Raw genomic sequence first — 27,709 nt, forward strand, 5'->3', positions numbered from 1 at the left:
ATTTCTAATTCTGACTTCTGATACATGCCATTGATTATAGAGTCTGAAGTTACTTTAGAAGCAGGAATTATTGCAAAAATTACCATAATCTATTATGGTTTTGGATTTGTTGGAAGATATTTTTTCTAAACTCAGAGATTTGCATGATCAAATTGTCAAGTTACGCCAGTTAGAAAAGATAAATAACATTGACCCAAAAGGCAAATAGAACAGTTCTCAAAATTTCTTTCAAAAAGGTTTTTGATGGAAAACACAGTTTGCAAAAATAATTTCAGTCTTTTTATCTGCATTAATTAACTATATTGACAATAAGAACTGTATCTAACTTTTAAATTTTGTGTTTGCCATTGCTTTTTATTCTGATTCAGTTAAGTTTCATGGTAGACTTTCAGGGAGATATAAACTGACTTGTAGGCTGTTTTTTGTTATCAGTCATAGGTCTCCTGGTTTTGATAGAATGAAAAGAAGTATAAAACAGATCACGCAATCCAAAATGACACTTTAAAACACTTATATAGTCCAAGTCTCAACATATGTAATAGTGTGATGGTGGCATTTTTGTTGTTGTTGCTCATATTCAGTATTACTGTTTTAAGGATTGTTTCAGAATGTATGATGATCTAAACGTTGGAGAGCAAATAAACAAAACCCTTTGGAATTGGGATAGTTAGTAAATATAATTTGTATGAACATGCCTTAATTAATGCATATTAATTAATTAATAACCACAGTTAATAGTTAACAATCATCTGTTAGAATATATCATTTTTTTCAACCCATCCAAGGCGCACTTCAAATAAATGCATTTTTAAGTAATATTGCTTTTCTTGATACGGGGCCTCCCATGTGCCAGATGAGTGCCTTAATTTCCAGTCTATGTTTGCACAAAGCATTTTGGTTTGTTAAATTGGAATTTTCAAAGTCTCAAGTGTTACTCTGTATGCAAATGTGTATATGCAGAAATAATCCTATTTAGCAGAATCACTTCTTTAAATAAATACATGATGCAGAACATAAGGTATGGAAATTGTAACAAGAATTCAATCTCTGGAAACTTTTTACCTGAAAGACTAGAAATTATTACCATTTTTAAAGGAATCTTTTTATACTTCAAATTTCAGCAAGCTACAAAGTTATTGTGTTCTTTCAGGCTGATTGAACTCATTTTAGAAATCAGTTTGAGATCAGAGCAATTATCAGTTTTAATTAGAAGTGTTCCATGTTTACATTCAGTTGAAAAAAAGATTTGCCCATCTATCGGACTGGTTAGTTCTGAGAGTGTCCTCTCTTACTGCAGTTGTTTTACACCAGGCTATATTTGTGCAAAATATTTTGGTTTTTATCAAAATGGCATTTTCCAATAGAAAAAATGCTGAAAATTCCCTTCCTCCAGCAAACAACTGGGTGAACTCCATCAAGTATGAAGCACTTGGAAAGGTGCTGTGATAGGCGTAAATTGTTTTAATGCTAATCAATGAAGGCTTTATTATAATATCATTATGATAGTCCCAAAAGTAAGAAACTAGTGTAGGCTCCTTATGGTAATCTGTCTACCGTGTACAATAATCAGTGTTATGTTAACTCTGTAGGCATCATTACATACCAGTTTTGCCTACTTCATTTGACATCCATTGTATGACATCTTGTTACAGCAGCAAAAAAGAATTTATCCTTGTGATTAGCCTAAAATAATAGATCTTATAGTCAGTGTTGTGTAATTCTCTTTTCATAGAGAAACTCAGTATAGGTCAAAATGTCTTAATTTCCAGTTCTGATTCTCATCTGAGGTTTCAGGTTTGTTTTGAAAACATTCTGATTAACCTGGCTTGAATTCAAAACAAACCTAGGGATTTAAACATATGTGATTTGAGTCATAATCCAGAAAAAGTGAGTCTTCAACTGAGTTTCAGTTTAGTTGTAGGAGTTCAATATTAAAAATTACTATTACAGTGAAACTTCTGGAACAATATGATGGCTGAGATTTAATCTTCAGTAAAAAGGACTTTCTCAGTTAATACTGTCATGACATCCGTAATTTAGGCCCATGGAGGAAAAGTATCTGTAAAGTTAGATGGGTATCAGAAAAACAGGTTTCTACTCTGTGAGTCTGTCATTGAAGGATCTTTAGCAAATCACATAAGCTCTCTGCTTCATTATTCATACCAAGAAATGCTGATGCACTCCAAGTACCCAGACAGAGCTAGAAATCATGTTTAGACAATTGGCTGTGAAAAAATGAACTAAGAAGACCAATGAGCTGTTAGTAAATAAAACTGACACCAAATTATATATTGACACATAATGGTCATGGACCTTCATCTACTGAACTTCAGTTCTGTGTTTGCCATCCTTTAGTTACTTATAAGATCCTAGTATAACTTAAGTGTTTCTGTGTGTGAGTGTGTGTGTACACACACATACAAACCTTTACTTCTTGACTGCAAAATGTTTGCTTATTCTTTTTTGCCACTTGAAGAAAAATCTAATTTGCAAAAGGTACAATATGTAAATATTTCATAATGAGTGGTAAACCAGACACGTGAAAAAATAAAAACATGAGGTCAATACTGTAAACATGCATTGGTTGTACAGTGGACAAAAATGTGATCGTGAATGACATAATAGCAGATCTGTATCCCTGTCTTTTGTGATTTTATCCCAAGGCTCATGATATCCATTATTTGCTTTTAGGTCACTGTGATAGATAAACGGCTAAGGCATTTGACCACAATCCACGATGTTGTGTGTTCAAGTTTCAGTTCATCTTATACTGAAAACCTGCCTCCCGTTCTGTAGAATGGTACCTGATCCATAGGGTGAAGGAAGTCAAAGGAGGCTAGATGTGATGCCAGTCACATCAGTCCATGCGTACAGTTGTCTATAGAAACTGATATGTTTTAGAGTGACTCAGCCTCATGACTCAGGACTTTTGTGACAAAGGACAAACTGTGACAAGCCTAATCCATCCTCTGTTGCAGTCACTGGCCACAGTCCCATTGAGCAGTACATTTATAAATCCCAAGAAGAGCTGCAAGTTGGGGCAGAGAACTGATGCATGGCATTAAGAATATTTATAAGTGGGCAGTGCAATGCTAGATTTGATTATTAGAGATCACGAGTCTTGTGATTTGTTTCTCCTTCCCCACCTGAACATTCAATATTCACTACTTCACATCTATGCACTAGTGGATCACATTGTCATGTCATTGAGCCTACCTAAACTAAACATTGAACAACTTAGCTACCTTTTAAATGAATGATAGAATATTATTTTCCCAGCATAGGCTTTCCTTAAATTCACATTGTAATTTATACTGCCTAAAATAGCATTTTAATGTATGTGTTGCCAATTTACAAAAATAACTGCACGCACAATCAACTGCAATCAAAACTTTTAAATGCAGACAGTTATAGGTACAGACTGGATTTAGCCCTTCTCGATGGGATTTTCAAAGGCACTCACTTAGGAGCACAAGTTTACTTTGCTGTATATAGGATGTTGCAGCATGTTCATTGCTATATGGGACAAGCCATTGGATTGCTTTTGAAAAATCTCACCCTTAATTATCAGATTTATGGGCTCATACTTTATGTTTATCAATTACATAAAGTGGTCAGATGTCTAAATATAATCATGTGCACTTTAGTTACTTCCACCAAAATAGAGGCACAATATTAGAAACTTGTTGAGGTGTCTTTGAAAATGTGGTCCATTGGATGACGGCAATTATGTGTAGCTCAGTCAAATATAGACTTTTTCCAGAGAAGTAATGCCTTGGGTTGCTTGCGTGAATTAGGTTCTTTTTCTGTAGTATGCAGAAGATTGAATAGCTCCAAGAAATACTTAGTTAGTAATTACAATTCTAACTTAAATACTTCACGATATAAAGGAAACAGCAGGTGCACTTTAGCTATTATTTTTATCGATTTCCTCGCTGTGTTGATTGCCAGCAACAAAGTTTTAAAATCAGACTTTTCTTCATGTTTTGCTCTTATAGGAGCCATAATGCAGAACATAGCTGTTTATTTAAAAACCATAATGCAGACCACAATAAATCACTGAAAAGTAACTCTTGTACACTAAGTAGAGCACAACTGATTGAAACAATCATAATTTAGCAGCTTGTGTGATAGTGTACATATTTCTGGTCTGATGCAGGTTACAGATGACAAAAAAAAAAAAGAAAAAGAAAACTAAAACTTACCTTCACATTCCAAAGGAATCTAAGAAGAGAATTCCAGTTGTCCTAAAGTCTCTGAGCTCTACTGAGACCTGAAAAATAGGTAATGGAAAAAACATTATGGATATGAATTGCTATAAAGGCTTATGTCCCTGTAATTAGATTGTAAAGAGTGACAGTTTCACTTCTCAAAAAAACAAACTATTTATAAGCTTTTCCCATTGCTACATTTTTAACATTGTTAAGGCAAATACACTAACATAACAGGGTATGTCTACACTACAGCGTTATTTCGAAATAGTTTATTTCGAAATAATGCGTTTACACACAAAATGCATTTTGAAATAGCGTGTCCACACTGATAGGATGCTGAATCTCATTTAAGACTTGCCAGAACCAGTTCTGGCAAGGCATCAAGTCAGGACTTACTATGTGGGGCTATTTCCTGAGGCTATCTGAGGTCTGTGCTTAAAGGGACCCACCCAGACAGCCAGTTCTCAGGTTTCCCTGCTTGCTTGTCTACCTCGATGAGGGATAGCAAAGCATTTCATCTCTGCGTGCTCTGGTTGCCCTCACTCAGGATACCACAGCACTCTGCAACATGGAGCCAGAGCGGCCCCTGGGCACTCTGGTACTTCTCTTGGACGCATTGCTGTGAGCCTGGCTGTACTTTCTGCAGGCTGCCATCCGGGAGGTCCATCAGGGGGCTGTCAGTATCCAGGAGGCCCTGTGGGAGAGCTTCAACCCTGAGGAGCACTAAAAGCCTCCCTGGTCTTCCCTACTGGGGGCTTGTGCCTCATTCCTACTTCACATCCTTCCACTTACCCCTCCCGAACTCCACTTCCTGATGTCAAATAAAATAAACGTATTTTCATGAACACAAACTCTCTTTATTTAACAAAACTAGGGGGCGGGAATGAAACTCTGGTGAAACTGGGGAAAGGAGGTGGGAGAGGGGAGGAAGAAACCTGGGAGGATGGAGCTGGAAGGGGAAGCAAGGAGAAGAAGGGGGAGGGAAGCTCAGAGCTCAGGTTGGGGGTCTCAATGGACCAACTTGATTTTCATGCAAACCTGCTCCTGGGTTCGCATGTTGCCTTTGGTGGCCAGGCTGGCAGCTATGCTGCCATAAAGAGCCATGTTCCTCTGTCTAGTGAGGACATCATGGACGTTGGGGGCATCCCCCCTAAACCTGAATAAGGCCCGTGATCTCCACCCTGGACCAGGAAGGTGCCCGCCTTCTCTGGGCCCTGGCAGGCTACTGGGAGTTGGCAGACTGCTCCTGGGGAGAGGTGGAGGACTGGATGCCAGTGGCTTGCTGGCTCATGTTTTGGGGCCACTGGGTCAGGGGCAGTGACTGCTGGCTCTGGGCTGGCAGGCTTGGAGCTGGCACAGGCACTGTGGCCAGAGTCAACCCCTTTAAGGGCTCTGGGGAGGGGGGAGGGAGAGGAGTGTTCTTTGTTGAGGCTGGAGTGGCCACCAGGGCACCCTGGGAAGACTGGAGGCCCCCTATTTCAATATAAGTGTCTACACAGCACTTACTTCGAAACAGCTATTTCGAATTTGGTGTTATTCCTCATGGAACAAGGTTTACCAAATTTGAAATAAGCCCTCCACTATTTCAGAATTAATTCGGTGTGTTTGGCTGTGTAGAGGCTAGTAAAGTTATTTTGAAATAACTTTGCTGTGTAGACATACCCTTAGTAAGCCAATGTAGACATCTGTGTCACAAGCATTTCTTCTTATTCTTATTCTTATTCTTCTGACATGTAGGGTACATCTGTCCCACTATATAAAGCTTTAATCTCCAAAATTACATCCCTCTAGTACATTGGCCATGATCCTTTGCCATTTACATTACCAGGCAGCATAAACCATGCTTTTTGTTATATCCCTGGCTTTTTATTAATTGCAAAGATCTACTTTCAAAGGAGAAACCATCCAGATACATTTTAGATAAGGTGCTAGAAATTCATTATATTATGACAAAGGAGAAAATATGTGCGCCACAATTTGACACCCTTAACACTTGAAAAAAAACAATATTTAGGCAGTGTCTTAATAACTCAAAAGTTTTAGTCACCATGAATTCAATAAATTTGTCTCTCTACAGATCTTGAGACATTGAAAGAGTTTAAAAATATGTTTTAGTTATTTACCCTGAATAATGTGCCTCACCTGCCAGGACTCTCAGTTTTCCTAAAAATGTGTGTCTTTTGCTTTTTTTTTCCTGACAAAGCTACAAACTTTTCCCTTGTCCACACTAAGCAGGTATAAGTATTTTTCTATTCTAATATACCAGTGCAATCGTCACCGCTCTCCACCCCATGGCATAGCTATTCCCATATGGGTAAGGCAACAGCTATACTGACATAAGGCATCTTTATCTTACCATAGGCCAGTCACTGAAATCAGGGCTGGTGTGTCTGCATGAGCGTTGGCATGACTCAATTAGCATAGTGACAATTTCCCTAATCTAGACAAGCCATTGGATGGTAACAACTAAATATTTTAATAGCATGAAACTATCTTCTGCTTATATAACTTTACTCCCATTATAGAAAAAGAGTATGTCTGAAACTCCTCATCCAATAAAGCATTTTATTTTAAGTTCTCTCATGATCTAGAACCTTTATATTCATTAGGATTAGGATTTGTATGTGAAATATTTCAATAAAGTATATCTCTCTCTGGCTAAATATACCATATAATGAGGAAAGATTCAATTTTTTCATGTGCAAGTTGTAAATGCTGTATTTATCATTTGGTAAATCACACTCATTTTTCGGCATTTTACCAGTAGTTGCATCAATTGTCATTTAACTGCTCTAAATAATGTGTTCTCTTCCCTGTTGTTTTAAACTATTTCTATCAAGGCTAATGATTTTCTGATTTCCACATGCCAGTGAGCGTGGCAGTAATGAATGATACCTCACTTTCGCATGTTTTGCAAGTAGTTTAAATTATATTTTACATACCCATTTAAAGGATCATTAGTTAAGTTAATATCCTTGCTATTCATGAGCATCAAGCATTTTGGAAAAGGATAATCTCACTATATATTTTCTAGATCTGATTACATCTTAAAAATAGATTTAGCTCACAAAATTCCACTGCCTACTAGTGACTATAGAAAACTTAAATGATCATATATCAAGTTACCCTGAACACCTCCCCCCATCCTTCTCCACCCAGTCATGTCATTCTTATAAGAACTCCCTCTGAGACATGGCAACTAGTAGATATAACACCACAGGGAAATCGATCAGAATTTAAATCTTGGTCACCTTTATGAGGGCAAAATTTCTAACAGAATTCTATAAACATACATAAGGGTGGTCAGAAAAAGTTCTGCCAGTCATTTCAGTGCTGACAGATCAGTCACTTTATTATGAGTTCCAGTGAGGATTTCCATAAGCAATGGCACTACCTATAGACCATCCAAAAATGCATAAATGTATTCCCTACCTTTGGGAACCAGCAATATCACCCTTACAATCAAGGCCCCAAAAATTTTGTGGCACATTGTATCTAAACTACATGGCAGCACAGCTGCATTCAGTTATCCTTCAATGTGAGAATGAACTAGCAATCATTATGAAGTCATTTGACAAAACACAACCTTTCTCAAACTGAAGACTATTTCTCAGCACAACAGAGCAATATCAGCTTAGCACGTCTCAGGAACTTCACTAGAAGAGTGATGAAACATTTGCATAAACCACTAAAAGGTAATGTGATGGAGGGATGTGGGAGAGATAAATACTCTCTGGCGGCATGTCTATACTAGGAAATTATTTTGAAATAATAACTCCTAAATAACTATTTCAAAATAAGTTTATTCCCCAGGAAAGCAGGAGTACGGATTTTGAAATAACCAGCCTCTTATTTTGAAATAACAGCCTTGGTAATGTGGATGCTTTCTGCTTATTATTTCAAAATAAGTTGGGTTATTTCGAAATAACTCCCTAGTGTAGACCTGGGCAGCAGTCTAGATGCAGGTAAATTTTTTTGAAACAAAGGCCTACAGGTTTTTTTCGAAAAGTGGCCTTTTTTTCAAAAAAATTTACCTGCATCTACACTGTTCTGTCGACAGTAAATCAAAAGTGGTTTTGTCAACGACGGTAAATCTCATTCTATAAGGAATAACGCCTTTTTTTGAAAGTCATCTTTTGAAAAAAGGCGCTATTGCATGAAAAAAGCGATTCGCTTTTTTCAAAAATCTTGTTGTCTAGATGCTCTTTTTCGAAAGAGGCTTGTAGTCTAGACGTACCCTGACTGTGTTAGGAGCTGCTCAAGGGAAGTCACCTGTCATGAGAAGCTGTACTTCTATACTGTTAGGAATCCTACTGTTAGCAGGCATGAAGGGCTGTCGGGAAGATCGTCATTCTCCCAGTTTCCAGCAGCTCCACACAAGACAGGGATTCACCCCTTTTTGCTCCTGGGTTATGAGCCTTCCAATCGATGCAACATTTTCTCTTCTGCTGTTTCCCACAGTATTTTCCTCTAAAACCCTTCTTATGAGAAGAATTCAAAGGATAACCAATATAAAGAAGAAAAGCAAAGCAATTTATGGAGAAGCCAAAAGGTGGCAAGAAAGCAAGAGAATATCCATTATTTTGCATTTGTATCAACTAGTCATATTAACCCAGTTATCTGTGTGATTTGACTATGGGAAAATAGAAATTAAAAGCAAATACAAACCGTATAAGAGAGATAAGTAGCAATTAGCTCCACAACAACTTATAACTATAGTTTTTGGCTTAGCCACATTGAATGGGGCAGCCCCAGGAACCTAGGTTAGTAAAAGAGTTACAAACACACAACCCCCCACAATAGTGTTATTAAGGCTTAAGTTAGTAAAAGGAACTATCTGTGAAGGTTTTTTTTCCTCTGTGTTGTTACTGTTACATCACTTATAGCTATGAATCTGTACTATAAACAGGATTTTACTTATAACTTGAAGTTCCATTAATACTTCAAAGGAAAGGCAAATTTATCAGCTCTAACAAAAGCCAACTTTTGGAAACATAGAAACACATTTTCACTGAAATCAGCAGGTGATAAAACTAAATTCAACTCCATTTAGATTAGTTTGTACACCTCTATGAATGATATCTGAATGATAACTATTTAGATGACAGTTGTGCAACAAATTATTATAAACTATGATTAATATTAATAAAGAAACTTGCAAGTATGTTTCTACAATTTCGCCCACTAGTTGAGCAATGGTTTAAGATGAAATGCAACATCCATGCATGAGATTATACAGTGTACTATGCTAGCAAGCTGCTTTTTTAATACATAGCTTTGAAGAGAGAAAAAACAGTCCTATAAGACACAATACTGGACCTTAAAATATGTGTATTTGTTTTCTAAAGTAGCAGGAAGTATAGATTAGTTCCCACAGTACAACAGTGTCCCTCAGTAGCATTTTCTCATTGATGTGTAAAGCTAGCAAAGATATGCTCCTAGGGCATATCATTTGTACTAGTGTTATATTTGCTGGAAAATCTCCTGGAAGATTCATATTCATATTGTCTAAATAGGTGCCAATGACAAATTGAATCCCACAGCATCATGGTGTTAACGGACAAAGTGTGTAGGAGACAATATATAGAGTCAGGGAAGACTTATTTAATTCTCAACCTGTAAGTGAGAATATTATCTAGCTAAGAGCTGGAAAATGCTGACATTGGGACAAATATAACATTCCCACAGCAAAAGCTTTAGGAAGAGCTCATATGAATGTCATTGCCTTTTTCAAAACTGAAAATATTTAAAGTGGTTTTAAAAAAAAGATGAGATATGAATATGTGAGCTCTAAAGTTACTCAAAGCAGAACACTGGCCTAATATTATTGAAACGGGAGTTTAAAAGGCTATTATTGCCCTACATAGAACCTACATAGCACTAAGTGTAGTACCGAAAAGCAATATGACATGGCCTTGGACCCAAACAGCTTGTTGCAACACTCCAGTGAAACCAACAGAACCAATCCCATACTTAACATCGTAGCATCGTATTAATGTCATGCTTGTAGTAAAATAGCAAATAGCTCTCTCAAGCCATGTCTTCACTTGCTGCGCTAGAAATTGATCTTTGGGCATTCGATTTAATGGATCCAGTTAAGATCCATCTGTTTAAACAGTGAACCACTGAGGATAACTCCAGTTGGCGCTGGTACTCCTGGCAGTCACAAGGAGTAAGAGAAGTTGATGGGAACGTTTGTTCCTGTCAGCCTGCCTCAGGTAAACCATGTCCAGCTATGTATTTTATATATCTGGAGTTGTGTACCGTAACACAACCTGCAAGGTCTAGTATAGACCTGGCCTCAGTAAAGATTTAAAGCCAGATGCTTTGGTTAACTACCAAATATAAAACAAAGCAAGATCCAATTAAGAATTGAACAGGACTGTCTTCTTATATTTTTCACTCCAAACTAGAAATCATTTCAATGCTGTGAAGTTGATATGTGCTTTAACTTTTTGCTTGAACCTAAAACCACCAGGCTCGCTATGATTCTGCAGCATCCTGGGGATAAATGCCTGGTTGTGAAGATGATGTCACCAGCAGAGCTACAAAAAGTGGAAACTAGGTCAAATTACAAAGCATGAATATAAATAGATCAATATGTAGGGATAAAATTATAAAGGTCAAGGTACAAAATGAGACCAAACTACCTAGAGACATAAAGGGTGACAAAAGCATTCTAAAAATACATTAGAAGCAAGAGGAATATCAAGGACAGGATAGGCCCATTTCTCAGTGGAGGCATGGGGACAACAATAACAAAAAATGTGTTAATGGCAAATGTACTTAATGCCTTGCTTACTTCAATTTTCACCAAGAAAGTTGGTAGCTATTGGGTGTCTAACCTAGCTCATGCCACTGAAAATGAGGTAGGATCAGAGGTTAAAATGAGGAAAAAACAAATTAAAAATTACTTCAATAAGTTAGATAGCTTCAAGTCACCAAGGCCTGCTGAAATGTATCTTAGAATACTCAATAAGCTGACTGAGGAGATATCTGAGCCATTAGTGATTGTCTGTGAAAAGTCTGGAAATATGGGGAAAATTCCGGAGGACTAGAATAAGGCAAATATAGAGCCAATCTATTAAAGGGGAAATAAGGACAATGCAAAGATTTATAGTCATCTTAATATCTGTAGCTGTAAAGATAATGGAGAAAACTATTAAGCAGTTTACAAACATCTAGAAGACAGTAAGTGTATGTCTACACTACCACCCTAGTTCGAACTAGGGTGGTAATGTAGGCAACTGGAGTTGCAAATGAAGCCCGGGATATGAATTTCCCGGGCTTCATTTGCATAAAGCCGGGCGCCGTTATTTTTAAATGTCCGCTAGTGCGGACTCCGTGCCGCGGGGCTACACACGGCATGGACTAGGTAGTTCAGACTAGGCTTCCTAGTCCGAACTACCTAGTCCGTGCCGCGTGTAGCCGCACGGCACAGAGTCCGCACTAGCAGACATTTAAAAATGGCAGCACCTGGCTTTATGCAAATGAAGCCCGGGAAATTCAAATCCCGGGCTTCATTTGCAACTCCGGTTGCCTACATTACCACCCTAGTTCGAACTAAGGTGGTAGTGTAGACATACCCTAAGATAGTAAGCAACAGTCAGTGTGTATTTTTCAAAAACAAATCATGTCAAACCAAGTTGACAGATTTCTCTAACAAGATAACACACCTTGTGGATGGAAGAAAGTGGGAGAGGTAGTATAGCTTGACTTTAGTAAGGTTTTTGATACTGTCTCACATAATCTTCTCGTAAACTAACTAGGAAAACTAAACTTGAATGGGTATATAACTGGTTGGAAAGCCATTCCCAGAGAGTAGTTATCAGTAGTTCTCAGTCAAGACGGAAGGACATATGAAATAGGACCTCACAGAGATAAGTTCTGAGTCAGATTATGTTCAATAGCCTCATTGGTTATTTAGATTTTGCATAGAGGGTGCACTTACAAAGTGTGCAGATGATACCAAGCTGGGGAGAGCTGTGAGTGATTGGAAGATAGGGGTATAATTCAAAATGACCTGGAAAACTAGTAAAATAGCCTGAGGTAAATAGGATGAAATTCAATAGGACACAAGGAAAGTACTCCACTTAGGAAAGAACTATCATTTGCACATACAAAATGAGAAATGACTGCCTAGAAAGGAATCTGTAGGTCATAGTTGAGTGCAAGTTAAATGTGAGTCAACAACTTAACAATACTGCAAAAAAAGTGAATATCATTCTGGAATGTATTATCAGGATTGTCGTAAGTAAGAAATGAGAAGTAACTCTTTCACTCTACTGATTAGGCCTCAGCTGCATTATTGCATTCAGTTCTGGCATCATATTTCAGGAAAGATGTGAAAAAACTAGAAAAAGTCCAAAGAGGAACAACAAAATGACCTAGAAAACATAAGCAAAGATTGAGAGATTGGAAGTGTTTAGTCTGGAAAGGAGAAACTGAAAGGAGACATGCTAACAATTTTAAGTACCTAAAAAATTGTTACAAGGAAGAGGGAGAACAATTGCTCTTTTTAAGCTCTGAGGATAGGACAAGAAGCAATGGGCTTAAATTGCAGCAAGGAAGATTTAGGGTAGACATTAGGAAAAAGTTTCTAACTGTCTGGGTAGTTAGCTACTGGAATAAATTGCCTAGGAACATTGTGGAAGTAGGTTAGACAAACAACTGTAAGGGTTAGACAAACAACTGTCTAAATACTACTTGGTCCTGCCATTTGCAAGCAACTGTACCAGATAAACTCTTGGGTCCCTTCCTGTCCCATCATTCTGTGACAGGCAAAACTTGTTCTTGATACATTCATGCTGTTACTTATTACCTTACTATCTCCTAGATCTTTGCAAATTGGTGCTGACTTCACTTAAGGTTGACCAGCACTTTCAAGCATAAGAACCTGTTTTCTGTTAGTTACCTATTTGCATCAACCATTTAGTATTTAATCATTTGAATTAATATTAAATGACCAAAGTATTTGGGTCTTCTTGACATTTTTTTAATCAGACAATCACAAATATAACACATTTCACAAGAGATAATTTTACTGATGTTCTGTCTAGATCTGATAAAAATGTGATTCCCCCCCCCCTTTTGAATTTTGTCACTTCCAAAATTTGAAAAATGTCAACCGCCTCTATAGCTGCCCAAAAATGTAGTGGCAGGTGGGGACTTGTCAAAATTTGATAAAAGAAAAAGTGACAAGATTTAACAGTCTAGGCTTGAAAACTCAGTAAATTTCAACCTGTTCTAAAAGGCTCATTTCCCCCCCCTTTTTAAATATTATCTTTCAACCAGTGGTACTTCTCTATGCAATTTCTTTTCAGCTCAATGTTAAAATCTTTCAAATACTTAATTTAGTTAATAAATGCACATTTTATCATTTGGTAACATAATGATTAAGTTTGGAACCTCTGCCATCATGCAGGGAAAAGAATACTCAAGAACAGACAGGACACGTATACTATTCAAAAAACAATTTTTTTTTTAAATGACACACAATCTCTATGAAAGAGCCGCTGAAACTGATTTCATTCTAGAACATAACTGTTGGCTACATCAGATATTTTACTTATTACCCAGGTAAAAAGGCAATGGTCTCAGGATATACTGATTTGTGAGTTTGCCTGTCATTTGACTAAATTGATTTATTTTATCAGATGTTGTTTTGGCTATTTTACCTGTGTAAATTTCAGTAGTTAGTATTCCTCAGTGACTTCTGATTGACAAGATACCAGTTCATCTGGAGAGCGCAGCACATGGCTCTACTGCATATTATATAGGGCTCTGGAGGTGATACACTGTGGCAGTGCTGGTGGCCAGAGTCTCAGGCCCCTTTGAATCACTGGGTCCCAGGATAGTTTCCCTCTTTACTTCCCCCACCCTGTCGATGAGCAGTCATGGCCCAAAGCAGAACAGCACCAACATGGAGAGCAACTCAGCTCTGGGAAGGCTCAGTCATAGGGACTCAGCACAACACTCCAGTGGGACCAGCCCCAGTAGGTCCAGAATCCCAGATAAATCCCTCTCATTATGCATAAAGTTTGTACAGCCCTCAGTGAAAGCGAGAGATGCACAGCTGTTGTCCATCCTCAAGTAACAAGGATGAAACAAAAGACAGAACTATGCAGTACTTTAGAGACTAACAAGATGGTTTATTAGGTGATGAGCTTTCGTGGGCCAGACCCACTTCCTCAGATCAATATGTGGAAGAAAATCGGCACAACCATATATACCAAAGTGATACGATCAAAAAAATGAACTCGTGAAATTGACAAATCAAATTTTAGAACAGAGTGAGGGTGAGGGGGGGAAGGTTAGTGTCTGTGAGGTAATGACATATAGGGGTAATAATAGGGGAAGTTTCTGTGAGGTAATGACATTATAGGTGATAATTGGGGAAGCTATCTTTGTAATGGGTGAGATAACTAGAGCCCATGGAAAAGTACCACATTCAAAATGGGTTCCAGTATCAAGTGACTCTGACACTTGCCTTAGCAGGACCAGCCCTAGACGAGACTAACAGGAAGAACTAAACTATTCACAGATCTTTGTACTGAGTATCAAGCCATTATGTTCCTTAAGTACCAGCAAATCTATGACAAAACTGTACTATAAAATGTTTCAAATTATATATATTTTTTTCACATTTACTTAGCTAGTATCTGATGCTCATGATTAAACACAGGAAATGACAAGGGAAGAACTTTTTTTCTCTACTCCCTTCCCCTCCCCCCAAGAGAAAAGATCTAAACCAGTATTTAGAAGCTGCAATACAGTAACAACCAGCAGGAATCTATGAAATTATAATTAGGCATATAATGTTTAGGTTAAAAACCCAAGAGGGACAAAGAACTTTTCAGATCAGAATGAAAGAGCTCTTTAAAAATCATATATTAAAAGACAAGACAAAGTAAATCCCTATGCAAGCTTAAAAGAAACAATTTGCTACAAATAGCTACATTGTATTGCAATTTATGCATAGTGAGTTTTGTGCTACTACTGTATATTCCATTGTATTGAATTATAAACCCCCTACCCATACAGGCAGCTTTTGATTTGATTTCCATTGCCTTCGGCAAGCATGATTGAAGACCCACAAGGATGCGTAAGATGTTGATTGATTCATTTGATCCTGAGAGATAATAGAAAATGTTTAAATTGATTGTAAGAAAAAGAAACCTAATACTAAATTGGGACTTCAGGCAAGTTGTAGACAATCTTAGATTTGTCATAATTTATAATATAAGAAAAAGGATTTTTTTTATTCCAATTTTCCACATAACCCTATCACAGGCTAAGAAACTATCTAATAGATTATGTGCTATAATTACTGGGAAGAGCAAAAGGTTTTTGAAATGTCTTTAAAAACACACGTTTAAAAATGTATCTGTGGAGATGAATTTAACTAAGTAAAGAATGAATATTTAGAAATTGATGTCCTTGCCTGATCTAGTTTGTTTCCACTTCAATACAATTCTCTAAATTCAAACCAAGCCCTTTATAACAAGCTATTGCTGGTTATGTCTGAAGTTCAGTGTTACGTTAGACACGTACAAAATCATAGCAATGACTCCTTCTTGCTTGTTGTCTTTCACCACTTCACACATAGGCCAGGGATTGATTCTTCCTGCTCTGCTACAGTGGCAAAAAAGGGGCTGTAGGGCTCGTATAACTCCTGCTTTTTGTTTAGTCACATTGCAGACCCGGGAGAAGGAAGAGAAGCACGAGTAGCTGAAGTATTCTCGCAATCCAGTAATTCTGTGTTCTTTTCGTGCATAAGGGAGCCTTTGCAGAAGAGGTGCAAGCTATAGCAGCAGTGCCAGGATCCAAACCAGTCCCTTGCATTCTGGGTTCTTGGATGATCTGCTGAGAATCTCAATAAAGCTTCCATCTAGTGCCAGTTGATGGAGGTGCCATAGTACTGGTCTATGGGAGGTTAATTGAAGACCATTGACTATCATCACTTGGCTATAGCTAGGCTAGATTCAAGTTCTTGGCCTACAGGCAAGAGGCTGTCTCATCACCCATTACCTGAGCCAGACAGTCCAGTATAATTCATTGAGCTGTCTAGTTTCAATATCATATTTTAATTGGATCATTACGGCAAAAATGTGTTGCACACTAAATTTATGCTTAGTAATATGAAATTTCTTCTTTGAAAATATTTCAGTAGGAATCTGTTATCTCAGGATAACATTTCCAATGATTTCTAGTTGAACATTTGGGTCTCAAATCTTTACTCTTGTGTGCATGTTTCATCACTTTGCCTGCCAAGCAATTTCTTCCCTATTTGATCTTATTTAGTTAATTTATCTCCTTTCTCATCATTGTTCTATGGTTAGATCCGCACTCTTGTTTTTGCTTCCCATATAATCTGACCATTTGTAATACCTGATGATTATGTTTCATGGATCACAATCTCAATAACAATTTCACTAGACACCTCTATTGTGAGAAACTGGTATGCAGATGAGTTCAATCACCCTTTTCCTGGAATTTATAGAGGGAGCCAACAAACATCTGGACAAACATGATCCAATGGATAGAGTATACTTGGATCTTCAGAAAACCATTGACAAGGTCCCTCAACAAAGCAGGTATGGGACGAGAGGGAAGATGGAGCAGTAACTTACTAAAACAGATGAAATTCAATGTTGATAAATGCAGACTAATGCATACTGGAAAATACAATGCCATCTATACATAATAAATTATTGGGTCTACGTTACCATTGAAGAAAGAGATTTTGGAGTCATTGTGCATAGTTCTTTGACAGCTCAAAGTACAACTGCAGTGAGTTAAACACACAAAAGAAGGGGAGCCCCAGAAGACTGGCTGGAAGCAGCCACTACTCCTCCTGCAGCCGAGCAGCCCAACCACCTCTTCCTGGATAGGGCACACCAGCTTACTTTCACCTCTGGGAGAAAGTCAATAAAAGAGGATAGGTTGGCTGTTGACTATTATCCAAGATGGACAGGGATGCAGCCCTATGTTCTGGTTGTCTCTAAACCGCTGACTGGCAGAAGCTGGGACTGGATTACAGGGGACGGAGAAGCAATAAAATGCCCCCTATTCTGCTCATTCCCTCTTGGGCACCTGGCACTGGTCACTGCCAGAATACACAACAGTAGACTAGATAGACAATCAGTCTGATTCAGTATGTTCCCCCTTGCTTTTGCTTTTGTATTTTCCAAATATTTTCATTTCACACTCCAGTAATATAGTAAGAAATAGTCATATACACCAGCCAAAGCATAAAATCATGTGCACTTTAATAGTTTAAATTCTTAGTTGATATTTAAATTTCATAAAAATAAAGTATGTTGCTATTTCCTTCCAGATGTATCGTAGCACTCTGCGCTCTATGCCACAGTCAAGTTTTTAACTGCTAATGGTTCATAGATGGTATTTTGTTACAGTTCAGTGCCCAATGCTCCTGCTTAACTTCTACAAGACAAGAAAAAGGAAAGTCATGGACCCGCAGCTGACTGTAGGAGGAACTTTACAAAAGAACTATACAGGAAGCTATATGGAATGTACAGAGCCAAAAAGACAAAGAAACTGTGGTGCTCATATGTAGGAGCCAGGACAGGGAGCAATGAACAGGCACACAGCTTCAGGTAAATAACCCTGAAGGACTGAAACTCTGCTTGATCAAACCACACCCAAATTATAAAGAGAGAAAATTCCAGCCTCCAGATCATATTCAAACTTGAACAGGGGAAAAAATACCACATAGGTGAAGATTTGACCTCACGTGTTCACTTCCACATTTCAGTGAGTGAGACTTTTTCCCCTAGTTGCAAAGGAAATACTGAATTTGAATTTAGTATTCAAACCTTGGTGTTTGATTTTTTTGTTTATATTGAAAAAAAGATACTGAAATACTAACAGGACTGGGATATTAAGCCTCACTGATAATATTTCAGTTCCTTCATTGAGCACACAGAATTGTTACTGATTCTGCTATTCTGCAAAAAGAGACTTAGGGCATGTCTACACACCAGCATTGTTTCGCAATAACTAGGTGAGCATCTTCACAGCAAACCAGGGGCGGATATAGGGCAGGGCGAACGGGGCGGCCGCCCCAGGCCCCGTGCTTCAAAAAGCCCCGCGCATGCGCCGTGGCACCACCACGCATGCACATGGCATCACCGTGCATGCGCCGTGGCAAAGGGGGGGGGGTCCCGCGGAGTTATGCTGCCCGGGGCCCTGCAAAACCCATTATTTCAAAATAATTTTGAAATATTGGGTGTCTTATTCTGAAAACGGTAACCCTCATTTTACTAGGCATAATGTCTATTTTGAAAATGGGCACGTGTAGATGGGGCAGCTGTGGTTATTTTGAAATAAGTGGCCTGCAGGACTTCCCACAGGTACCCTGCAGGTCACTCTGTCCGCACTCATCAGGACTCTATAGCTCCCCTTCTCCTGCAGGCTTTAAAGCCCAGCTCTGCCTGCCCCGCTGCCATGGCAGAACACAGTGCTCAATCTGAGCCCCCCCATAGCTGCAAGCACAGCTCCAGCCAGATCCCAAGACCGTGCCCAGGGGAGAACGAGGCAGGCCCCATCCTGGACTGTCACAGAGATCCTGGATCTCATAGAGCTCTGGGGAGATGAGGCAAACCTCCAGGATCTCCTCACCTGCTGCAGGAATGCCAATGTCTACTGCTGGATAGCCGAGAGCCTGGGCCAGAGGGGACACAACTTCACCCAGGAGCAGGTGCAGATGAAGATGTAGGATCTCAGGCAGGCCTATACCAAGGCCAGAGAGCACAGCTCCTGCTCAGGGGTGGCACCACAGACCTGCCAATATTCTGACCGGCTCCACCACATCTGGGAGGGTGTCAGTCCTTTCCCCCCTCTTTGTTGTCAACTCGAGCTCTTCTACAAGGTGAACAATTTGTTCTCCAGCCATATTAGAACTATTTTTATTTTTAACCTTAAATCAAATAATTTACAATATATATTAAAATTAACAAGACCCAAACCTCTTTTGTAGTGGGATACAGAGCTTGCTCCTGGTGGCAAAGGGTGACCATCCTCTTCCACCCAAATATTCCCTGTTGAAAGGAGCAAGCTGGTTCTGGGATTTGCCTAACTTATCTAGCTGCCAAAAGGGGAAATGATACTGCCGGCTTGAGTTTAAGAGCTGGTTATGCACACAAGAGGGCAAAAGTCTGGCAGGAGAGTAGCTGGCAACACTGTCAGTGCAAGGGATAGATACAGATCCCTGGAATGGGAAAACATGGCTAGCTTGACGATATTGGCCAATATTACAGACTAGTTTAGGTCAGGTAATAAAGATCCATAGCCAACAAACTGCAGAATAATGTGAGGTAGGCAAAAGGTATTTACTAACAGGTAGAATCTGTATAGATGCTGTAAGAATCTTTGGTTTATAGCAGCAAATATATTGAACCCAACGGACAGTTACTTCAAAACTGTCACTGAGGAGAGAAGTAGGACCAACGTGTGTGGCAAGTCTGTGCTGCTGTCAGGGCTATGTATGGTATAGACTTTCCGGAAGGAATGGAGACCAACTGAGTGACTCTCACTTCCCACAACACCCAATGTTCCTTGGAGGTCTCACATCTAAGTTGATCCACGGTCACACTGCTAATCTTGTGCAGCCTGATAGATCACAGCACAATGGTATGGCTGCAGGCAATTTTTATTGAGCCACAGAAACAAAAATACTCTAATATTCTAGCACTCAGGATACACGTATCAGAAGAACAGACTGTCAAGTTTTGCTTTTCTCTACAGAATAATACATGTTCTGGAGATGCTGGTCATGACTTCATAGGTAAAGTTATGCTGAGCACTTAAATATTTATATGGTAGGCATATATCCTTACACAGAAACAGATAGAAGTGAGACTAATAAGTTCACAAGTGAAGGCTATCCATAAAGAAAAGCAATGCTGTTAAAAATAACATTACTGGCAGGGCGACTACATGTTACATTTTTAAATGGACAGACACATATTTAAGCCCTCCTGTGGGGTGTCCTTTTTCATAAGAATGAGCAAATTGTCTATATTTTCTGTCTTCCCACCCATCTGTACTGGGGGCTCCTTGCTGGCCAGATACCTGTCTGCCAGCCTCCAGTCCACCATCAGTGGGTTATGGTGGATCCAGTGGTGGACAGTGGGTGTGGGTGTCCACGGTTGGTGGCAGAGCGAAGATGCAGTGCATAGAGTTGTCTGCTCCCCTTGCTGGTCATCAGCACAGCCCCTGTTGCACACCGGCTATTGGCCAGCAAGGCCAAACCTCCTGTCCCATTTCCAGCTGGCATTGGCTGCAATGTTTGGTGAGTTTGAGAAGGTGCCAGGCAGTAGCTGGTTTCATGCTGCTCAACCATCAGCCCTTTACAGGCATCCCCCCTTGTTGTCCTCTCCCTGCTTCGCCTCTTCAATGCCCCCAGCACTACTGCTCCTCCATATTCCCACAGAGGAGCACGTCCCACTCCCAGTGCTGCACAGAGAACCAGCCTGTCACTTGAGTGCTCAGCTCAGCTACAATCTGATGGACTGGCTCCTTCTTCCCTCCCACAGTTTCTGGCTGGGTCAGTGCCCCGGGAAAGTCTAAGACCCTCCAGCCCAGAGAACTGGCCAGAAAGAGCTTAGCACTACACAGCACGAGCACAGGGAAGCCTCTCAGTCTCTCAGCTAAGCTTTGGAGTAGCTGGAGGGGGGAGTGAGCCTGCTCTATAGCAGCCTGGAGGGCAGGGGATTAGCATGTCCTTCACCTGCCCTGCCCTCTCCAGCCCTGGATGTTGCTCCCAGGGAGTTCAGGGCTGCTCTTTCCCCAGGCACCTTCCTCTGCTGAGCCACCTCTCTGGCTGAAGCCCCGCAATCAGGTTTCCTAGGCCCTGGCACACAATGCATCCCTAGGGATGAACCCCTTCCTGCCCATGTTGTAGTCAGGGGACAAGATGGGGCTGGGTTATGTTGGTGACCAATAGCAGCCTAGACATGTTCACTGCCTTTTGACACTACAAAGGCAGGAAGGGACAAGCTACTTCCAGCCACACGGGAAGAGTGGTGGGGGAGGCAGGGGGAGGAGATGAGCTCTGCCAGATCATCCCACTCTCTCCCCGGTGCCTGGAAGCACCTCTTGTCCCTTCTCTCTTGCACTGAGCCAGAAGGCTGCTTCTGGCCACATTCTGGTGTGAACTAAGGCAGAAATCTGAGGAGGGGCATGCCTGATCTTGTAGGCCCCCATGTTGCTTCAGGAAGACATTGTATTAGGTACCAGGAGAGAAAGGTCCTGGGTGCCCAGCCACACCTGGAGGCTGGTGAGATCCAGGCAGGAAGAGTGTATCAGTCAGTCACCACCCCCATGAGAGAGGTGTGTTGAAGCAAACACTCCTCTGTGGTTTGGTGGCTAATAAACAGCTTTATTGATCAATAAGGTACATAGTGGTCCCAGCAGAGCCGGGCCCAGTAAGGCTGCTAATACAATTAATCCTAGTATCTTTATACCCTTAACCAAACAAGTCTGACGTCAGGGCATCCAATTACAGAAATCATCAATTAAACTCACAAAAGCAAAATCGTTATCAGCAAGATAGTGGGCAGGTTCTAGGGAGTGAGGCTCCTTTCTTAACCAGCTCAATTAACACATTCCAATAGCTCATCTTGCAGGCCTCTGTCCTGGGGTAACAAAAGTTCACTCACTGGCATACGTGCAGAAGCAAGAAGCTGAAATGGTTTCTTTTATACAAGATGGCTTCTAGCTAAATATGAAATGGTTTCCACAGGTGCATGGGAGGAGAGCGAGCAAGCGAGAGAGAGAGGATCCGTCCCCATTTGAACCCTAAAGCCTTAAAGATAAGAAGTTAAATAAAATCAATCTTACAGTATTTCTTTTTAACAGGGGCTCAGTCAGCTTTATGTTAATTTGACTGTTTATGTGGCTGATTGCCACTGAATTTGCTTGACTATGAATATTTTACCAAGTGTCCCATATTCAGCATAGGGAAATATGGTCACCCTAACCACTAATGTGCTTATGTTATATCATAGTAGCTAAAAACAGCTTTAGTACTGAGATGCTGCTTGCATTGTAGCAAAAATAAATGAGAGCTTACTAAGTTCTTTGTTATATATAAGTACATAGTAAAATAATTCATACTTTTGCGCAAACCAATTCTCCTCCCTCTGTAGTAGCTTTTCCTTAAAGTTAAGCTAAACTCTTACTAATATCACTGCCACATTTGTGTCAAACTGAAGTGCATGGCTCAGTGCTAAGTAGAAGCAAAAATATGAAAGGCTAAATAAATCCCAAATTCAGCGATCACATTGACATGTGTGGAACACAGCAACACAGATGGAAAAAAAACAGATGATTTAACTGATATTCAGAGCAATGATAGACATGAAATGCATGATTAGCAGAAAATACCAGGTCATTTCTGTGACCTTTTCTCTTATTGAGTAAGATGTCATCGAGAACCATTACCTGTAGTTTGTGGGAAATTAAATATCACAGCCAATTGAATTTGTGTAAAAAATATTGCTTGGAAAATGTTGTTATTCAAATCTTAGGGCATTTTTAGACTAGTTGCACAGTTGATCAGATGCCATTCAATTAATAATCTAATTAAGGCAACTTTCACTGAATAACTAAATCAATGAATATGTTTTTAAGATCTCTAACCAGATCTGTTAAAGATCATGAAATGTTACGTGGTTCTAGTCAACATAATTGTCACCTATGCACAATACCATCATCGCCTAATGTGGCAGATAATTTAAATTTTAATATCTGAAAGGTAGAACAGGTGAAATGGACCATAATCCTAAATATTTCTAAAAAATGACCCAGGCAAAATTCTTGAGAGAAATCACAAAACCATCTGAGATGCAAAAGTACATCTTGAAATAGAATATATCATCTCAAGACATAAGTATCCTAAGGAAACTGCTAGATTAAAAAAAGATCTGATAATGTACTAGAAAAATTTTTCAAGTAACACTGAAATGTTCAGTGTAGAGCCCCATAAATGACCAATGTTACTGGGCTTAACTTGTGGAAAATCGCATTTCTTTGTGTGTGAATGTGTGGAGGGGAACATATTGCTGCCATAAATACAGTTAAAAATATCCTCCTTTAGTTATGTACTTAAGGACCTACAATATTCCTTACTATAGAACCTGTAGAAGGAACAGGTTCCTTAACATCCTATTCCCTTACTTGTCCTCACAGAAATGAAAGAAATGACAAATTGCAAATTTTATTGGGAGAGGATTGGACAATGTTCCCCTAACCAGAAAAAAATAAATCCTGTCTTTTCAGTGTGATAGACACATTAAGCTACACACCCACCACAGAATTTATTTCCAGTCCAGCACAGTTTTAGAACCAGCCTCCTATGACTCCATGAAAATCACATTTTCTGCAAATCCATCCAACTCTTATTATGCTCAGTTGCTGTATTAAATGATGAGCTTCACAAGTGCAGTCTCAATGATCCCTGTTGAAAATGTAGTGTGATGACAGAAATAAGGCACTTTATTCAGAACCAGGATCATATGAAAACTTGTGTCATGCAGAATATTTATGAGAATCTTCATGGAAGGTACGTCTACACCGCAACACTATTTTGAAATAACTAGCTCTATTCCGAAATAACTTAGTCCGCATCTACACAGCAGGCAGTTATTTTCAAATAATGTCAAAAAACTGTCAAGCTGGAGGATTTCCTACTCCGACTCCTGTAACTCTCAGAGTGCGTCTAGACTGGCAATATTTTGCGCAAAAGCGGCCACTTGAATTTGCGCAAGAGCACTGACTTTGTAATGTACTTTCACGCTCCCGCACAAGAATACTTGTGCAAGAAGGCCAGTGTAGACAGGGAAGAATTGTTTTGCGCAAAAAAACCCCGATGGCTAAAATGGCGATCGGAGCTTTCTTGCACAAAATCGCGTCTAGACTGGCCACGGATGCTTTTGCGCAAAAGCACTTTTTGCCAATCTAGACGCTCTTTTGCGGAATACTTTTAACGGAAAAACTTTTCTGTTAAAAGTATTTCCACAAAATCATGCCAGTCTAGACGTAGCCTCATTGTACAAGGAATGAGGGAAGTCAGAGGAAGAGTGCTTTATTTCGAAATAAGTGCTGTGAAGACACTCCCTATTTTGAAATAAGCTATTTTTGAAATAAGATACACAATTGATGTAGCTCAATTTGCATAGGTTTTTTCGAGTTAAGTCCTACTGTGTAGTCACACCCGGAGAGACCAGTGAAATCATCTAAATGGTTTCTAAATTAGAACCTGAGTGAACTGGAATAGGGTCTCAAAGTGTTAAAAGTACATCAAAGTGATCTATTACACAGGATGGGACAAACAAAGAGCTAGAACTGTATGAAAATGATCCAGATATAGAGAATCTGAATTGGCAGGAGGAAAGATCACCCCTCCATCTGGACTACAGCCAAATGATTTACCTTAGCACAAGGCCATCAGCCGTTAGGAAAAGTCTACTAGCAGAGTACAGTCTGTCAATACAATCACATGCTTCCTTATAACAGTTACCTGTGAACTCCATAACATAGTCCCCTTTCTCACTTTCTATTGGCTCTCAGTGGAAGTGGATACAGTAATAATTACACATATTTAAGTAAGTTCTTAGGTTTCCTCACAGTTCTAGCAGATTCTTTAGAATTTTGTAGGTCCCTCAAGGCCTAGCTGCTGCGGTTCCTTTTTGCAGGATTTTTCAGAACTCTCATTTGTAGCTATTGTGTTTGCATATGCAAATAACTCCATAGCATCATTCGCCATAATAACCTCCATTATGTTGAATGACTTCATTGTTTGCAATAATGGCATGTTAGATGACACTTCCATGGGAAAGGTCTAGAGCTGACATGTTGATGAAGTGTACACAGTTTCCTGTTTAGAACAGAAATAATGCATTGTTTGGCATCAGAGCTAGTGTCAGGACTTACCCAATCATAAGTTATCAGTGTTATCCATCTGCCTAAGCAACTGAATGTCAGCAAAATTCACTGCAATGTAAAAGTGAATGTGAAAGGAGATATGTGTATGAAATAGCAGTGATAGAATAAAGGGACAGAATGTGAAACGCTGATCAGTTATGTTGTGTGCACATCTAGCACATGTACAGGACTAAAAAAAGTGGGGGAGGGAAAAGGGGGAGGAAGCTAATAGGGCAGATATGAAGGGAAAGGAGTTGAAGGGAGGAACAACAAGAAGCTCTACTTAGGGTACATCTACCCTTATTTCAAAATAAGCTATTCCCAAAGAAATACTCTGAATTAGCTTATTTCGAAACCACACAGCTACACTACAAATTAGTCTAAGTCGGGGGTCCCCTAATGTGGATGGGCTACCTTGATTTAGAGCCCCAGGAGGCACTGGGAAGTAATTACTTTGAATGCTCCTAGGGAGGAGCTATTTTGAAATAACAGCAGCAGTGAAGTATCCACACTACGGCTATTCCGGAATAGCTATTTTGGAATAGGCGTTATTCCTCGAGGAATTAGATTTACAGAAGTTGGAATAAGATGTCCGTTATTGTGAATTTATTTTGAAATAATGGAATTGCTGGGTAGATGCTCACATTGATATTTTGGAATAATGGTCATTATTTTGGAATAACTGGACAAATGGTCCTGGTCCTGCAAAATCCCTTTTCTGGCATGGCCGGGTCCGAGAGTGCCGGACTAGAGAGGTCCAACTTGTATAAGTAGCTCCAATGTAAATTCATGTGAGTAACTACCCACCAACATACATAAAGGGGTGACATGCTGACCCTTTATTCTGTAACAAAGAAAGACAGTGGGAGGGGAATAGGGCCTTGGCAATTGGGGAGGGCAGATGTGAGGGTTGGAGGGTGTGAGGAGGGGCTCGGGGCAAGGGTCACATCCGGCAGGACTTTCTCTCATTCCCAGCCAGTGTGCCTGGGCCTTCTGTCTTCCTTCAACCTTCCTGGTCACCAATGGCCTTCTTCCCTCCCGGCTACCACAGGAATTGCCTCTCACCCCTGTGTCACTTTGTCCTAGGACCTAGAGGAAGGTGTTTGGGGCAGAGAGGCTACTTACCCGGTTTGGTAGCAGGCAAGATGGTGAGCCCCAACACAGCTGGCCACTCCCTTGGTGTGGCTACCCCCAGTGCCCAATCTGCATATAACTATGCCCTGCATGCTCGCTGTCACCAGTGGCCACTCTTAGTATCATGTCCCTCCAGTCTGTGCCCCTGCCTTTTGAGTCCCTCCTCTGCCTCTTCCCTTTCCATGTTATGAAAAACAGACCCATTCCTGACACTTCGCATTTTCTTGTCACAACCATACCCTGACCTTGCTTTAAGTTAGGCTAAGAGGAAGCTGAATACCACGTTTGGTGGTCCTTGCTCTTACCATTTAGGAGGCGTTCTTGAGCAAACAAACTTGCAGACAGATAGACAGACAGACATTCCTAAAATGTATAGTCAGACAAAATAGACAAAGGCTTGGCAGAATTCATTTTTTAAAATAATGTTGACAGATAAATTCAATGTTTATTTTAAAGCTCTTCTTTCGTTTTTAGAGATGTGAGTGTTCACTTTTGCCCCAAATTATGGTTGTTATGGATTTTTATTTGAGTGTTCACAGCTGTGGGAAACTATGGTAGGTCAGACCACCATTATTTCATGACAGCAGAAAATTATTTCAAAAACGTAAAGCTTTATAGTCATTAAACCACAAAATGTCAATATCGCATGTCAAAACATACAGAAAGCCTTATATCAAATTCTAATCAGTTCGCAAACAGCATTTTTATTATTTTGCCAGGCTGTAAAAGTTGATCATAATCAACAGAATTATTTTCATTAGTTATGTGGGAAACCACCATATCTCAATAAAAACCTAATCTTTCCTAATCCTACAATATTTCTAAGGCTCAAAAGAAGTGGCTTTGGAGTCACACAAAATATGCTTACAGTGATGTTCTCTGAAGACTAACAATTTGTAGACTTAGTTTTCATTCATGAATAAAACTGCTTTGGAATTTATTTATTATCTACTTCTCTGCAAACACTCACAGGAGTGTGCTTGGTGGTTTCAGTGGGACTATTCCATAAGCATTACTCCTGTTTAAGTGCTTCATGTCTGGATGATGCTCTTTGTAAACACAGAGACTTCAGGGATGATTCCAGGCACTTATTAGGCTCCAATTCTGCAAAGACTTAGGTAGCCTTATAACGTCACCATATGGCAAATAATCCCACAGAGTTCAATAAATGAATGCCAGTACAGTATATATAAAGCAGCATGGCAATATTTTTCTTTAGAGTTATGGGATGACACTATGGCTCTGATACAAGAAAACATGTAAGTCTTACAGGAATCATTGGGATTTGTCCATTTGCTTCCGTATTCTCCTGAATCTGGTTGCTCTCCTAAATAGAGCTTAACTTTCTATTTATTTTTTCTCCTGTATATATTAGTCTTGCTGCTATAATGTCTTCAGTTTATGTTGTCTGT

The sequence above is a fragment of the Pelodiscus sinensis genome, chromosome 17 (genome assembly GCF_049634645.1).
Source record: "Pelodiscus sinensis isolate JC-2024 chromosome 17, ASM4963464v1, whole genome shotgun sequence".
NCBI lineage: Eukaryota > Metazoa > Chordata > Testudines > Trionychidae > Pelodiscus > Pelodiscus sinensis.